The sequence below is a fragment of the Ahaetulla prasina genome, chromosome 1 (assembly GCF_028640845.1).
Source record: "Ahaetulla prasina isolate Xishuangbanna chromosome 1, ASM2864084v1, whole genome shotgun sequence".
NCBI lineage: Eukaryota > Metazoa > Chordata > Lepidosauria > Squamata > Colubridae > Ahaetulla > Ahaetulla prasina.
This window is the reverse complement of record NC_080539.1, coordinates 157060911-157078167: the sequence shown is the minus strand read 5'-3', so window position 1 is coordinate 157078167 and position 17257 is coordinate 157060911. Positions and strand designations below refer to the sequence as shown.

Genomic DNA, 17257 nt, shown 5'->3' with positions numbered 1-17257 from the left:
CACTATATTTGATTACTTGGCTATAGCCAGCTTCTTCTAGGACACTGATGGCTAACCTTTTCGACACTGAGTGCCGAAAGTGCATGCACACATACCCATAATGCAATACGCCTGCGACCCCGCCCCCCATGCATGCGTGCGTGACCCACACTATGCCCCGCCCCATGCACATGTGTGTGCGACCCCCGTGTGCACCCAGCCTTTCATGCATGTGTGTGTATCTCCCACATGTGCCCCATCCCTGTGCATGCATGTCAGAGACCCAAAAACCAGCTGGAGGCACGTGCGCATGCGTGCCATAGGTTCACCATCATGGTTCTAGGAGTTTTTGATTTGGTGTAGAAGCAAAACATGTGAAGATAAATTGATACGTAATGCCTCCTTCAAGTTGAATTTAATTCCTCATGGCTTCATCGACACACCCGTGTACAGTAATATAGTTCTCTTGCCACAGCATGAAAGAGAGACTGTTGTCTTCTTCCAGGGTGCTTGCTTTGACTTCCCGGTTTAGTTTCCAGTCTTGGATATTTCTTATCTACTGAGGTAACATAATTCCCAGAAATTAGCATGCTAAGGAAAATAATGGCGTAGTAGTAAATTAAACAGTGAGGATCAATATTCTGGTAAGTAGAACATATAAAAGAATTGTCAAAGGAGGAAATTGCCTGCAGAGAGAATTTCAAACAAATTCTATTTGCTATTGGAAGGGAAGTACAATGTAAGGAAAGAAGAGCCCATATATCCCCTCGGAAGTTATTTTCCTATGTGTATTTGGAAATGCATCCTTAGCTACCATCACAAGTATGCCATATCTACCAATTGGCCAAATTTAATCAGACAGTCACACTTTCAGGTGTGTCACCTGGAAAATCCACCCTGGTAGCCATCTATGCTAGTGCCTTAGACCAGGGGTCTCCAACCTTGGTCCCTATAAGACTCATGGACTTCAATTCCCAGAGTTCCTCAGCCAGCAAAGCTGGGAGTTGAAGTCCACAAGTCTTAAAGTGACCAAGGTTGGAGACCCCTGCCTTAGGCTGTGCTTTGTTGTGGTGGAGCTATCTTCAGACCAAGAATAGCAATGGTCAACAACCATATACAAGGACCCTGGGCCTGAAACCTGAAGATCTATCACTGTAGGAAAGAACCTGAAGCAGTAGGAGAAATAAGAGTGATGCTTATTACTTCCTCATCAAAACCCACTTACTCACCTTGTGCTACTGTTTCCTAATGGAAATCTTAGGGTGGCTAAACTTCTTTAGATCTTCCTCCTGATTTAGGAGCATCATAAGTCGCTTCCATCCTAGTACCAGACATGGAAACAAATTATTTGAAAAATTCTCTTTTCAAAGAAAAAAACCGGAGAGGGGATGGGAATGGCCATCAGGAGGCCATATTTCAGAATCGGTGGCCGGGAGATACTAGAACAGGGGTGTCAAAATTGCGGCCCGCAGGGCAAATGCGTCACGTGCTGGCCTTGCCCCCGCCCAGTTTAGCGAAGGGGGAAAAACTCCGGATATGTCACATGATGACTCTGTGAGGGATCAAGTTTGACACCCTGTACTAGAAGGTACGGTGTAGTCAGTGGATTGAACGGTGTACAGGAAGTAAGGACTTTTTCTAGAATTCAGTATTTTTAAAAAAAAAAAAATGCATAAAATGCTAAGGGGAGGCATTTTTTTTAACCTAGCACATTTTTTTAAATTTTAAATTGTTTTAATACTCTTGAGCTAATCATAAATCCAAATAAAAACTGTATTCCTCGGGAGGGGTATTTTATTTTGCATAGACACAGCCATTTTACGAAGCCATTCAGAAAAGGGGAGGTTTGCTTTTTGTGAAGCATGTGAGTGTGATTTTTTTTTTAATTTCCGATGATGGGATTGGTCACACTACAAAGAGACAAACATGGAGAACAAAAATTAAAGTCTTCCCAAGAACAGATGAGCCTTTGGTCCAATCTACAGAGCCCAAAGATAGGGCAATAAATGCAGAACTCCTTGCTCAGGTATTTTTTAACTGCAGGATAAATCACTCTTGGTTACTAATGACAGTTTGAGGAAATTGGTAGGTAAACTGACAGTAAAGTGCCTAAGAAATATGCATGCAGATGCATTAAAAAAAAGTCACAAAAACACTGTTTGCAAGTGCCACCCAAAACCAATTAAAAATTACGATAATTAAAAAAAAATATGAAAAATGTGTTGCTGGGTACAGGTGCAATGCTGACAAAAAAATTTTCTGGGCACAGCCCCAATTATTTTCAACTGGTTGCCTGTATTCACATAACATGCTTAATCAGATCAACAACAGCTGATACATTTGACCAAATACGATTAACTTGGTTGGATAATAATATTTCGTGGGTATACCTGTGTCTGTATGCATTTGAACCAAAAAATAAGTAAATTTAGTAGCCAGATTAAGTGCATAGTGAGAATTTCTTGGTTTGGGCATAGGTAAATTACTGCTTCAATCCAGTTTGCTAATGTCATTTGCATCTCCTCTTTTAGAAATAAATAAGCATGTGTGCTGGAAGGTATAGCAGTAATAAAGATTAATAGATGCAATATTGCACATCAAACAAACATCTATTTATTTATGATCTTGACACTGACAAATATCATTATTCTTGGGAAGAATTATTCTGTGACATGCAGTTCAGCTTGTGCCAAAAATTCTTTTCAATTTACATTTTGATATAAGCTAATGAAACACACAGTTCCTGCATCAGCATGTCACTTATCCTTTGATCCTCGTACTTCTCTAAATCTTTGTCATACAGTTCCTTGAACCACCTGCCTCTGTGTCTGTTTGTATGTTAAAGAATAGCACAGAAAATGCATACATGTATAAAAAAAAAGACTATAAAAATTGTGATGTAAAACGACATTTTGCAAAGTAAACACATATTCAGTAGAAATTCTACATCAAATTTTCATAGAAGGCAAAAATGTATGAAAATGCAGGTGAATTTAATACACACTCACATATACATGTCAGATAAACCATCAAAATACACATATCAGCAGGCACAACTAACTTTTAAATAAAAATTCCTCTTTTATTGTTACGTTGCTTTTTAGTATCTTGTAGAGATTACTTTGATCAGTAATGCTATATAGCATCACAACGGTTATAACATTTGCTTTGTAAATAAACGTCTTCTGGTTTTAAATTTGGCAGGAATTTAGAAGGAGATGAGAGGGGAGAGGAGAGGAGAGGAGCGAAGTAGAGAGAGGAGAGGGGGTGAAATGGTATAGATCAGGGGTGTCAAACTCGATTTCATTGAGGGCTGCATTAGGGTTGTGTATGACCTCGGGGTGGGGGCAAAGTGGGCGTGGCCAGGGTGACCATGGTCAGTTCTATGTCACTCAAGTCAGGGTCGCCTATGGCAGCCCAAGCACTCTGCCAGCAAAAACAGGCTCCCAAGCTCCATTTTCAGCTGCGACGGCCTCCTGCAACCTCTGCCAGTGAAAACTGAGCTCGGGAAGGCTGTACATGGCTCTCCTGAGCTCTGCTTTTGCTGGCAGAGGCACTGTGGGCCAGTCCTTTTCCCAGGGCAGCCCCACAGGCCAGATCTAAGCACCCCGCGAGCCAGATCTGGCCTCCAGGCCTTCAGTTTGACACCCCTGGTATAGACTCTCCTGCTTGAGCAAGGGGTTGGAGTACGGAGTATGAAGAATTCTCCACTCCTCTGATCACAACAAAATACCTTATGCCACCAGACTTGAAATCCTGGGTTTAGAAAATTTAGAACTCCGCCGCCTTCGGCATGACCTGAGTTTAACTCATACAATCATCTGCTACAATGTCCTTCCTGTCGAAGACTACTTCAGCTTCAATCGCAACAATACACCAGCACACAATAGATTTAAACTTAATTTGAACCGCTCCAGTCTTGATTGTAGAAAATATGACTTCAGTAACAGAGTTATTAATGCTTGGAACACACTACCTGACTCTGTGGTCTCTTCCCAAAATCCCCAAAGCTTTAACCAAAAACTATCTACTGTTGACCTCACCCCATTCCTAAGAGGTCTATAAGGGGCATGCATAAGAGCACAAACGTGCCTACCGTTCCTGTCCTAATGTTCCCTTTGATTGTATCCAATTCGTATGGTTATTTCATGCTTATACTTATATATACTTTTGACAAGTATATATAAGTACATACTTATATATACTTTTGACAAATTGTGTTTGACAAATAAATAAATAAATAAATAAATAAATAAATAAATAAATAAATAAATAAATAAATAAGGTCCCTTCCAACTCTGTTGTTCCAAGTTGTTTCTATGTGTGGGCAAGGAAAGGAGAGGAGGGGAGGGGAGAGGGTGAACTTCCTATTTTTCTTTGCATTTCCCCTCCCTCTATTTTAAAAGAAAGCTGTCAGAAACCTACTATTCACAGAGCAAATAGCATTTCACACATATTGTAGGCACAACTCTAGGTGAGATGGGCAGCACACAAATCTAACAAACAAACAAATAAAACAAACCAATAAACATTGGGCACTTCCATCTTCCTGGCATGTTCACCATGCATTCCCCCAAAAGCAGTGGGAATCCATCCTACAATTATCTTCATTTGCTGCCTTCCAAACAGTGGGAAAACATCAACCAAGCAATGGCTCTGTCAGCTGAACCAATCAGACAGTGCAAAAATGGCACCGAGTTTGTTCAACTGATGAAAAGGAGTAACTTGACTAATGAAAGGAGGTAATGGCATGAAACACAAAGGGCTGGCATTGATTTGGACTGTCCCAAATACCCTGAGTGGAAGTACCCTAAGTAAACATCTACAGGATTAGTGTGAAAACAACTAAGGACACAATTACACCCGTTACACGATCAGGCAGATACCCTTTCAGATGATAAAATGGAATCAAGGAAATGTCTCAAAGAATTCAGGGATTAGGATGAGGTGAGATTGTCAGACAGGACCGAATGGAAGGGAGTCGGGTACTTCATGGGAATATACCCCAGATACCACAATCTCCATTTCCCAGGTTGTGCAGCCACCACGTTTTACAACAGTTGTTGCAGAACACCACTGGCTTCAGCCAACACTGGCGCAAAATTTTATAGCATTGCTGAAGTAACATACTAAGTCTCCCTTAGATAATGGACATGATTTTGCCAAAGCTTAAATAAAATGGGCTTTTGAAGGACACTCGGACTATTATTTTTAACGAGCTGCTCTAATCTCATAAAGAAAAAAAGAAAGTCTCATTTTTATGACTCCTTCATTGGCAAAGACCTGATAGAGAATGTGTATATCTGTGTAGGAGCTTTTCTCTGGGCTTACTTACCTGAACCTTACCGTTGTAGAGGATGATATCCCTATATTTTACCTAATCTCCCTGTCTTTTTAGCAGGGAGATTTATTTGCAATAAATAAATAAATAAATCATTAGCTCAAGATAAAAAACATGTATGAGACAAAGCAGCTTTTTTTTTTTTGTAAAGAAAAAAAAGAGCACAAACTCAGAACAAATTAAGCTAATGATTTCTGTGTTCATCTAGCAAAGTAGAGAGATTAGATATGTTGTTGCTTGATCTTGGGTAGGCAGAACATTTCACCCATTCGTATGCTCAGGGGTTCAATGGATATTTCGGAGCAGAGCCTCGCTCTAATACACATTCCCTGAATGCCTGAATAGAAATATATCCTGCCAGAAACAGCACCTATTATAGCCATTATAGAAACTCTTGGTATCTTGCTTTGAGTAACAGGGGTGATGACTGATCTCGAGTTAGAACTTATCTTCAACCTTTAGTACTCTTCTACCAAAAATAAAGTCTCCTTTCATGCCTGCAGCCAAGGGTGTTAGTGGAAGGATGTGGCCTGCAAAATTTGTTCCCAGTTGATTCCAGAATTGATTGGCAGTCATGGGATTTGCCAAATTTTTCTGAATACCATTTAGCTATGAGGCATTCCACAGACCAAGTGGTGGGATCGTATCCCAATTTCAAGAATTGAGCCACGCAGGGAGATGGTTGGTTTTCACTAGATAGGATCTCCATGGAAGAAAGTGAAAGTCTCATTGGGCTGCATGCTGAGTTGAAGCAGCCTTCATTATAGCAACAACACTTAGACTTATATACCGCTTTGCAGTGCTTTACAGCCCTCTCTAAGCGGTTTACAAAGCCAGTATATTGTCCCCAACAATCTGGGTCCTCATTTTACCCACCTTGGAAGGATGGAAAGCTGAGTCAACCTTGAGTCTGGTGAGATTTGAACTGCCAGTTTGCAGGCAGCCAGCAGTCAGCAGATGTAGCCTGCAGTACTGCACTCTAACCACTGCGCCACCCTGGCTTATCGCAACTTGTGGGAATGACCACCAAGAAGGATAGCATGACAGGCCCCTCTGTTTTCCACCGTCTCCCAAAGTTTGCCCAAATTCATGTCCATTGCATTAATGACACTATCTGACCCTCTTATCCTCTGCTGTCCCCTTCTTCTTTTGCCTTCAGTCTTTCCCAGCATCAGGATCTTTTCCAATGAGTCCTCTCTTCTCATTAGGTGGCTAAAGTATTTAAGCTTCAGTAAAGAACAGTAAAGACCTTCCAGAGAACAGTCAGGGCTGATTTTCTTTAGCAGGCACGGAGTTTAGCAAAGTCATAGAATTATTTTGGTTCATGAACTAAAGCTGTAAGCAATTAAGAAGTCCCCTACCTACAGATGGGGACCTTGGGCAGCAGATAATGAAGGCAGCAGTGTGCTGACCTGGCACAAGCTTTGCTCCTTTTCTATATATGTAGATGTCTTGAACACATTTAAAGGGGCAGAGTTTGTACCACTACCTTAAAATTTCCCCTCAAAAATTACTTTCTATTTTTCTAATTGCTGTGTTAGCAATAGCAATAGCACTTAGCACAATAGCATTTTACATATCACTTCAAATGCTTTACAGGCCTTTCTAAGTAGTTGACAGAGTTAGCATATAGCCCCCAACAATCCAACCTTGGAAGGATGGAAGGCTGAATCAACCTTGAGCCAGTGAGAATTGAACTGCCAAATTGCAGGCAGCTGGCAATCTGCAGATTTAGCCTCCAGTACTACATTCTAAGAGCCACTGTGGTGCAATATTTAGAATGCAGTACTGCAGGCTACTTCTACTGACTGCTGTCTGCCTGCAATTTGGCAGTTCGAATCTCACCGGCTCAAGATTTTATGTTACCATATGCCTCCCACCGACCCGTACACTCTCACAGAGAGGGACTTCTCAGGGTGCCGTCCGCCAAACAATGTCGGCTGGCGGCCCCCAGAGGAAGGGCCTTCTCTGTGGGGGCTCCCACACTTTAGAACGAGCTTCCCCCAGGTTTACGTCAAATACCTGACCTTCGGACTTTCCGCCGCGAACTGAAGACATACCTTTTTATTCGCGCGGGGCTGGCCTAATTTTTAAATTTTATATTTTAAATTTTAAATTTTAAATTACATAAATTTTATCGATTTTAAATTTTCTACTAATTTTAAATGGGGTTTGGTTTTATAAATTTTAAGGTTCTAGGCTAATTATAATAAGTTTTTTAATTCGTATTTTAAATTGTATATTGTGGTGTTTTGTATTTTATTGTTGCCTGTACACCGCGCTGAGTCCTTCGGGAGAAGAGCGGTATAAAAATCAAATAAATAAATAAATAAAAAATAATAAATAAATAAATAAGATTGGCTCAGCCTTCCATCCTTCCGAGGTGGGTAAAATGAGGATCCACATTGTTGGGGGCAATAGGCTGACTTTGTAAACCGCTTAGAGAGGCCTGTAAAGCACTGTGAAGCTGTATATAAGTCTAAGTGCTATTGCTACTGCTAACCACTGCACTACCAGATACCACCATGATCATCACTGTGCCAAGGTGTTTCACTTGAAGCAGGTAACATATTATCACCTCTCATTCCATATTCAGAAGCTAGTTAGATGGGCTGTTGAATGTTTCTTTGTTGCTATGAATTCAAAAATGTTCTCCACTGTATCAGAAGGCAACAGGCTACCAAAGACTTTGAAAGATAGTCTGCACACATTCATCGTTCCTTCAACATTTTGCAGTTGCCTCTTGTTGTTTTCTGGTGGCTCCCAGTTGCTTCATTCTACCATGTTTTTACACAGTGTTACCAAACACAATTACTTTTTAACATGCAGACATACAGGATAGTAGAATGTATGTTTGATGTCTTCTTTCAATCATCCGTCTTTGTTCTCCACTGTTTCCTTCAGAGAAGCTATTTCTTACTGATTTGCTCATTAGACTTTGACAGCTGACTGCCAAGTTTCTTAAAATGGCATTTGAACTCTAAGCTAAGGATGGATGTCACTATAATATTAGAATAGAACAGAACAGAACAGAACAAAACAGAACAGAACAGAACAGAACAGAATAGAATAGAATAGAATAGAATAACAGAGTTGGAAGGGACCTTGGAGGTCTTTTAGTCCAACCCCCTGCTTAGGCAGGAAACCCTACACCACTTCAGATAAATGGTTATCCAACCTCTTCTTAAAAACTTCCAGTGTTGGAGCATTCACAACTTCTGGGGGCAAGTTGTTCCACTGATTAATTGTTCTAACTGTCAGGAAATTTCTCCTTAGTTCTAGGTTGCTTCTCTCCTTGATTAGTTTCCACCCATTGCTTCTTGTCCTGCCCTCAGGTGCTTTGGAGAATAGTTTGACTCCCTCCTCTTTGTGGCAGCCCCTGAGATATTGGAACACTGCTATCATGTCTCCCCTATTGTTCCACTTTGAATTTTTCAAGCAGTTAGACAGTGGGCCCTGTCTAATGTGTTCTGTTCCCTGAAGAATGAGAACAATAAGGTTGCAGTACTGGAAGGCCTCTGGGTCTTTGGGACAGCTGCTTTGTACAGAAGAAGAGTTAAAAGTAATAGTTTAGCTCCTGGGGACTTGACATTCCCAAAGGTAGAATATAGAGCGTCTGATGAGAAAGTTATGGTTCAGATAAAGGTTACAAAAATAATGGCAACCATCCTAAACCTATCTTAAAGATTTACAAGAAAATCTTTTGCAGTGTGTGGGCCTTGACCTGCAGGAACTGTAAATTTTCTTCCCGTTGCACCATTGAAGAAAACAGCCTCTGGATCCTTAAATCAATTTCATTCCTACTTCTGGGGTTTGACTTTCCAAGTTGAGAGGAGAGGAAAGAGCTGTCAGGGGAAGGCACAGTTAAAGCAATCCTGGTATGGACAAAGTCTGCTTTCCTTTTTCATTTGCAGGCCTGTACAGCAATTAAAACAGTATTTAATTGCAGCTCTTAAACAACAGCTAATTAAGCCAGATTCTGTCTCCCTGCTCTCCTGCTTTTTTTTATCTGTCTTTCTGAGAAGCAGCAGTAAAGTGATGATCCCAAAGCTTGATTTATATCTGTGATCTGGTCATGCATTTTGAAATTAACCATGTCTCTATTGGATAAGTATGCCGCCTATAGCCTAAGTCTAAAATTCCTAGCTAGAGTTCAGTACCAAGTTAATTGCGACGGCTCTCTTTCAAGATGGCAAAATGAGGTCTTCCTCTCCCTTTAGCTTCTTACAGAAATCATCTGTGTTGAGTAGATGTAGCCCTCGGTGCTCCTTTTCTTCCTTCTTTGGTGGCTTGTCTTTGAATCCGCGCTCAACTTATTTCCAGAATCATATTTTTAACTGTGTCTAGAATCCATTTTGCCTTGTCAGCCTTCTCTCACACAAAAAGTTAAACTCTCCTTAAGTTTCCTGTTCCCTTCTTCCTTGCCAGCAGCTCTCTCTCTCTCTCTTTCCTATGGGAAAGTTACTGTCTTTGAGAAAGTATTCTATTTCATCGCTTATCAACTCCCTCCTCCCGTCAATACTTTTTCTGGATCATATGACACAAGGGCAGACAGATTGTGGACTACTGTATGCTGTCCCACTGAGTTCCTTCAGTTGTTCCCAGTAGGGGTTCATTTGTAGACACGTTGTCATCTGGTTCACCACCGAGCTTGCTCTGGTTTCTCCATGTTCCTTTTATGGAATAGTGCTCTGAACTGATGATATTCCAAGATCTCAGAATATAATGAAACTATTATTTCCCGTGATCCGGATGCAGTGCTTCTGTTAAGAGCCCTGGTGGTGCAGTGGTTAGAATGCGGTATGGCAGGCTGACTCTGCCTGCTGCCAGGAGTTCAATTCTGACCAACCCAAAGTTGACTCAACCTTCCATCCTTCTGAAATTGGTAAAATGAGGACCCAGATTGTTGGGGGCCATAGGCTGATTCTGTAAACCACTTTGAGAAGGCACTGTGAAGAGGTATATAAGTCTAAATGCTATTGCTATCCATTAACGAATTTGCTTTTTCATAATGTAACATTGCTCTGCAATGATATTTGTTCATGTTCACCAACCTCCCATTAGGACTCCTACATCTTTGCATATGCACTGCTGTCAAACAGCAGTCTCCTAGTTATGTACCTAGATCAATGGTGGGTTTCAAATTTTTTTACTACTGGTTCTGTGGGTGTGGTTTGGTGGGCATGGCATGGCTCTGGTAGGTGTGGATTGGTGGACTTGGCAGGGGAAAGATACTGTAAAATCTCCATTCCCACCCCACTCCAGGAGAAGGATACTGTAAAATCTCCATTCCCACCCCACTCCAGGGGAAGGTTATTGCAAAATCCTCATTTCCTCCTGATCAGCTGGGACTCAGGAGACAGAGAATAGATGGCGGTGGGGCTAGTCAGAATTTTTACTACCGGTTCTCCGAACTACTCAAAATTTCCGCTACCGATTCTCCAGAACTAGTCAGAACCTGCTGAAATCCACCTCTGACCTAGATATTTGTATTTTTCTACACAGGTGTATATTTTCCATCAATGAACATCATCTTTTTGGATTTGTCAGTGTTCAAGCATCTTGAATTTATTTAGAATAGGGTAGATTATTTCCCCAAGCTTGATGTCATCGATACATTTAGTAAGCATCTCTCTAATTTCATTCTCTTGGTTATTTATAAAGTTATCAAATAGCACAATGCCCAAACATACACTCAGAGGGACCCAACTTTAAAGTTCCCTCCAAGTCAGTGCAGAATAATTTACAAGCCCCTTCTGGATGTGATGTTCAATCAACTATTTGACTGGCTCCTTTCAAGGCTAGCTATTTTTTTTTCCTTTCTAAGTGCTTGCAATCTCTTCTGGTATCTGACCAATAACATATGTGAAAAGTAACTGATCTGTAGTTTCCTGGCTCCTTCTACTTCCCCTTTTTGAATATTAAACTATATTAGTATATTTGTATTTTCCAGTCTTCAGATTCCTCATTAGTTCTCCAGAAATTTTCAAAGACTACAACCAATGGTTCTCTGCCTGCTGTTACAACGCAGTGGGGTGTCATTCCCAGGGCCCTGGAGTATAGAATTTAATCCAGGCAGTAGTGTTGGATTCTTACCGTACTTTTATTTATTTTAAACTGTGATTACATCTCTCCTCAGTCATAGTAGGAATGGTACCCTCCTTTTTCTGAGATGCTTCCAGGAAGACGTCCATATTCGGGGTGTTTGATTTTCTCCACTGGCATATGGCTAACTTATATGCAAAGTTGCTCCTGTATCTTTTTATTAAGTTGCTTGTCTTTGAACATACAGCATCTTTCAAGCTCTGTGTTCCAGTAAAGACTCTTATCACACCAGTTTCTTAGATATTTTTGCTTTGCCATGATAGGATTTCTAAAGAGCTTTTCTTTCCTCCTCTTTCCTGCATATGGTTTCCTTAACTTAAATATTTTCCAGAGTGCGGTCATCCTGTGAATACCCAAAACAGAAGCAGCTCACAGAGATGTTGCCCATACTAGATTCAAATGACCCTTAACCATATTGGATCCAAATGCTGAATATGTTTACCATATCATCAAGAGAGTTTTTTTAAAAAATGAAATGGAAATGAACTGTTCACATAGCAAGAAGAACTGAGGGCAGGTGGACCAAGGCAGACATAGAATGGATCCCACTTGATAAAAAGCATCCACGAAAGAGACCTAAAACAAGATGGATTATTTATGTATTTATTTATTTATTTATTCGATTTCTATACCGCCCTTCTCCCGAAGGACTCAGGGCGGTGTACAGGCAAGAATAAAACAGACAATACAATATACAATTTAAAATACAGTTAAAAAACTTATTATAAAATTGGCCTGAAAAGTAAAAATATGCAATAAGCTAAAAAAACCCTTTAAAATTAATTAATAAAAGTTTAAAAATTTGATAAAATTCAATTTAAGCCAGCCCCGCGCGGATAAAAAGATGTGTCTTCAGTTCGCGACGAAATATCTGAAGGTCAGGTATTTGACGTAAACCCGGGGGAAGTTTGTTCCAGAGTGCGGGAGCCCCCACAGAGAAGGACCTTCCCCTGGGGGCCGCCAGCCGACATTGCTTGGCGGACGGCACCCTGAGAAGTCCCTCTCTGTGAGAGCGTACGGGTCGGTGGGAGGCATGTGGTAACAGCAGGCGGTCCCGTAAGTACCCAGGCCCTAAGCCATGGAGCGCTTTAAAGGTCATAACCAAAACCTTAAAGTGCACTCGAAAGGCCACAGGTAGCCAGTGCAGTCTGCGCAGGATTAATGACATCAGCAAGTATTGCGGGCCCAACTGGTAAAAGAAAACTCAGACTGTATTGGTTAGAAACATGCGGAAGAAACCTTCATCCTGCGGTGGATAGACAATGGCTAGAATGCTGATGGTGAAAAGAGTGCAGAGGGAGTACCAATAGTAAGTAATAGACACCTTGGTGCCATTCAAAACATCTGGAGCACCACTTGAACACCATTAGTCAATTGCAAAAGGCAGCTTTACTTGGAACAGCTTACATCCTGCAATGACACTTCTAACACCATCAAACGTTAAGATCTGCCTATCCCAGGTCTTGGGAAGGACTCAATAGATGAATCCAGATCCAGTCTGAACATCTGACTGACTGTGCCATGAACCAAATAACAAACTTTTTAAAGTCAGAAACGGAGGAGACGCAAATAGATTATCTGAAATTCAGATAATTCCAAATGCGCAAAAAAAATATGTCTGTTCTTTGTTTAGTTTCAGTGAATCTATGTAATAAAGAAAAAAAAACCAGTATCACCACCAAAGATGATATGGCGATAAGGGTATTATTGCCTTCCCACATGTTTCTCTATTGATATCACAGTCTTACCCTGATGTTTCTAGGGACTTTGGAAAGGCTAAGAAGTTCTTGAATTTAAGGACCAAAACCGAAGGAGAAACTAAAGAAAAAGTAGAATAGAGCAGGCATGGGAATCGTGGGTGTGAGTCAGAGAGGAGCTGTCCAGGCCAGGGAGGGCACATGGGGGTGTAACAGGTCCAAAGGATGCTTGGGAGTGCACAAGAGGTGCTATGTGGATAAGGAACAGTATGTGGAATGCAGACCAGGTCAGGAAAAATGCATGGTGATGCAGACAAGTGTAAGTTAGTAATGTCCAAAGCAGGGTTAAAATACATACATGACAATTAATACCTGTGGAAAAAAGGGTTTGGCGAAAGGAAAAGTTGCTTCTAGAATGCTCTTTTTATTTACTTTAAAATTCCTTTTTCTTTTTCTTTTTCTTTTTTTAAAGAAATTCTTTAGATATGTACATGCAATTTGTTTTGTTTTTGCTTTGCTTGCATGTCTTAGTCAATAATGAAGGTATCTTTTCTTTTATGTACACTGAGAGCATATGCACCAAGACAAATTCCTTGTGTGTCCAATCACACTTGGCCAATAAAAATTTCTTTTCTATTCTATTTTATAACAGATTTTAAAAAATCAGCAATTTGAATTTTTTAGATTACAGCCTTTTCAATAACAAATGATGTTTTAAAATGATCTTATTGGAGATGCAATGAAATTAACATTTTATTTGTTTATTTTTACTTTTGGAGAAAGAAAATAGACTTAGAATCAAAAGACTTACTGTTCAGCCCCAGAAATGCAAACATGACTCCAAAAAAGTGCAATGAATTACGGCATCAATTTATTGCCTGTAAATATACATCTGGTATGTTTGTTTCTTCTGTTTTACCTTTTTAATTTTTTAAAAAAATTTGTGTGTTTTCATTTCTTTTTTGCATTCAGTTAATAATAATTTTAAAAAAACAACACAGTTCAAGCCTTTGTTGGTCATCCAGACTTCCCTAATTTGGTGTGGTTGGGCAGCATTTTGAGTGTGAGGTCTCACCACAATGAATAGGTACCACATTTTGTTCCACAAACTAGCTAATAAACACAAGTTCTAGATTGTTGCATAAACCCACCCTCTGTAATTAAGATTCAGTGTGCTGTATGGATTAAGTAATGACATCATCATGACTCAGTTTAACATAGGAGTGATTTCTGTTTAAATGCTCAACACACGGATGCTCCCTAAATGTAATAGATTTTTGTCATTTATTCTGATCATCCAAAAGGCTCTGCTGTGGGCAGAAAAACAGGAAGAAAAGTGCACTGTATCATAGTAATATGGCCATGCAACATATTGCAGTATGGATATCAAACAGCTCAGGCAGAAAACAAAGGACTGTTGCAGAATTAAGTTTCAATACTGTGTTTGTCTTGAAGTTTTCCCCCCCCCAAGAATAATAGGCAAGTACAATATGGAGGAGCAAGAGCCATACTGCAGTTTACTCTGCCAAGCACAGAAATCTCTCTAATTCTTTCCTCTCCACCATTTTCCCTTCTAAATTGTACACATTTCTCCAGCTTTCTTCAGTGGCACTAATTTTTCTGTGGCATTTTTCTTGTTAGATGATCCTCTGATTTCACCAAACCCATCAAAACGATTTTGTACTGACACTTTTACCAATATTGAAAAAATATTGAAATATTGAAAAATGAATAAAACTCATTCAGATAGCCTTCATTCAGCCCATCAGTTTGCTTTGCTTTTCCTTTGTGAGGTGATGCTTCATAATGGTGCTGACAGGGAGATGAGCTCACAAAGGAGAAGTAAATAAAATCTTTGGGTGGGCTGAAATGAAAGTTGCTCACACATTTTTCTCTATGTGCGTGTTGACAAGTGGTAGCTTAGATCAGACTTTGGCTTTATTTAACTTTTCAGTGTTTCTTTGCTTGCTTATTTGCTTATTTATCTTATTTAATCTACTTATTTATTTAGATTAGTTTACACACAATATTTATTTATTTACTTATTTATTTATTATATTTACTTATATTTACTTATTATATTTATTTTAGGATTAGTTTAGTTTAGGGCATTAGGGATGGAGACATTCCCCTATTATGGGGGGAAACTCCTCTTTGAGGTAAGAGATCCTCTGTTTTATTTATTTATTTACTTGCCAACTTGCATCTAATCCTCATGTAGGATTAGATGAGGATTCAAAATTCTATCTGCTTCTTTGGCAATTTCCTTAGGGAAATTGTTGAAAAAATGGTGGGGCTCAAGACTTGGGCAGAAACAGCACTGGTTTGCCCCCGGTGGATGGTTGGAGAAGGGCACCTTTCTTGGTTCTTTTACATTTCTAAGGGCTTCAGTATTATTCACCAAAACATCCTGGGCTGCTTACGAGGGAAGGAAGTTGAGAGCAACTTGTAGTGATTCTGCCATGTCCTAGGTTGGTGGTACCATTTATGGGAAATAAGGAAGGAGCTGCAGCTGACTAGAGGTGAAATTCAGGTGATGTCATGAGGATTGTTGCTTAATAATGGTTAGTGAGGGTCTTCATGCTATGGTTAGAGGGACATGAGGATCAACTAGCTGAGCTGATTCACTCTAACTCTCTAAATAAGATTAGCATACGGGATCCAACTGAACTTTTGTTCCTGTTAATTTTTTTTTTTTTTAACTGGGAAAATCTATTATATGTGTATTAAAAAAAAAAAGTCCAATTGGCCTTTAATGTCTAGAATCCTTTCTTTCAAAATTGAATTGACTTCCTTTGACCCCGATAGCAAAAGAGCATCTGAAGAAAAGCCTTGGGAGTGTAATTTCCCAGAAATGAATTTTTTAATAATAATAATAATAATAATAATAATAATAATAATAATAATAATAATAATAATAATAATAATAATAATAATAATAATAATAATAATAATAATAATAATAATAATAATGGCATTCCGCTAGAGGAGTCGGAGCCGGCGATGGGCGATTTTCTCAGGATGGCAGCCTTTGGGTGACTTACCGAGCTGCTTTGATCCCCTGGCCCGTTGGATCATCTTCCCGGCGACCGCAGGAGAGGTTTCCTGACCTTCTCGGGTTTGCGGCCGCCGAGAACGAGGGCTGAGGGGAAAGCAGCGAATGGATAATGGCGGCCATTTTCGGGGCGCAGGGGAGGCCCGCTGCTTATTGTCGGTGTTGGCTTGGCTTCAGCTTCAGCCCGCCTTGCCCATCGGCGCTTTACAGCGCATGGTGAGGCCCTGGCGGGCTACAAGGCGTTCCATCTATCGAAGTCCTTTGTTCCATCGGCGTAAAGCGAGGCGAGGCCGCGGCGGGAGGTGAGGCCCGAGATGAGGCCTTGAGGCATGGCCGCGGTTTATTCTCCCTTTCTAATGGCGCTTCCATCTGGCGCCTTCCATCCGCTTCTTCTCTCAGTCGTCTGCCCCCCCACCTGATTTTTGGAGATCGAAGGGGTGAAGGATTGTTCCCGGCTTACAGTTGTCTGCCCTCCCCCCTGACTTTCAAACGTTGAAGGGGTGAAGGATTATTCCCAGCCTGCGGCCGCCTTCTCTGCCTGGTCTTTTTTCATCTTGACCTTCCGATTTGGCCCCTTGCCACATTGGGATCTGTGGCCGTTTGGAGTCAGTAGCTGTCTGTGGACAGGCCTTTGGCCTGGAGCAGCCTGCTCTCGGAGCAGTTAGCGGAGGGGCGATACGGCAGGCTTTGGAGGAGTAATTAATGACGGGCATCGATGGTGGGGACGGTAATGCCATCCGTCTTGCCAATGGTTTTCTGGACTGGATCATGGACAGATTGGCTGTATTTCCTTGATTTATTAGATCTGTTACAAGGACTCTATTTATGGATTATTCACCACGGATGCTATCTGTCTATTTCCTTTGGGTTTATCATCTTTGTCATCATGTTCCAGCCCTTATTCGTCTCAATTGATAACTGGACATCCATTGGAGGTTCCATCTTGTATGAATGTTCTGCCATCCTGGGATTTTATTATCCTATCGTCTTTCGCCGATTCTTATTTCCTCTATGCGTTACTCTGCACATGAACTCTTGCGCCTGCGAGGTGCCCCCGCCTCGCAGGAATGGCCCGCTTCG

The 17257-nt window shown here is 40.7% G+C and overlaps 1 long non-coding RNA gene across 1 annotated transcript in view; it reads right to left on the bottom strand.

Moving 5' to 3' along the window:
* Window positions 1-407: 407 nt before the first annotated feature.
* Window positions 408-17257, bottom strand: part of LOC131196253 (uncharacterized) — a 67912-nt gene continuing 51062 nt past the window's right edge. Inside the window, exons 2-3 of the long non-coding RNA XR_009154680.1 lie at window positions 1209-1300; window positions 408-535 (exon numbers count right to left, since the gene is read on the bottom strand). This is a non-coding gene — a long non-coding RNA (uncharacterized LOC131196253). The remainder of the gene's footprint in view (window positions 536-1208; window positions 1301-17257) is intronic.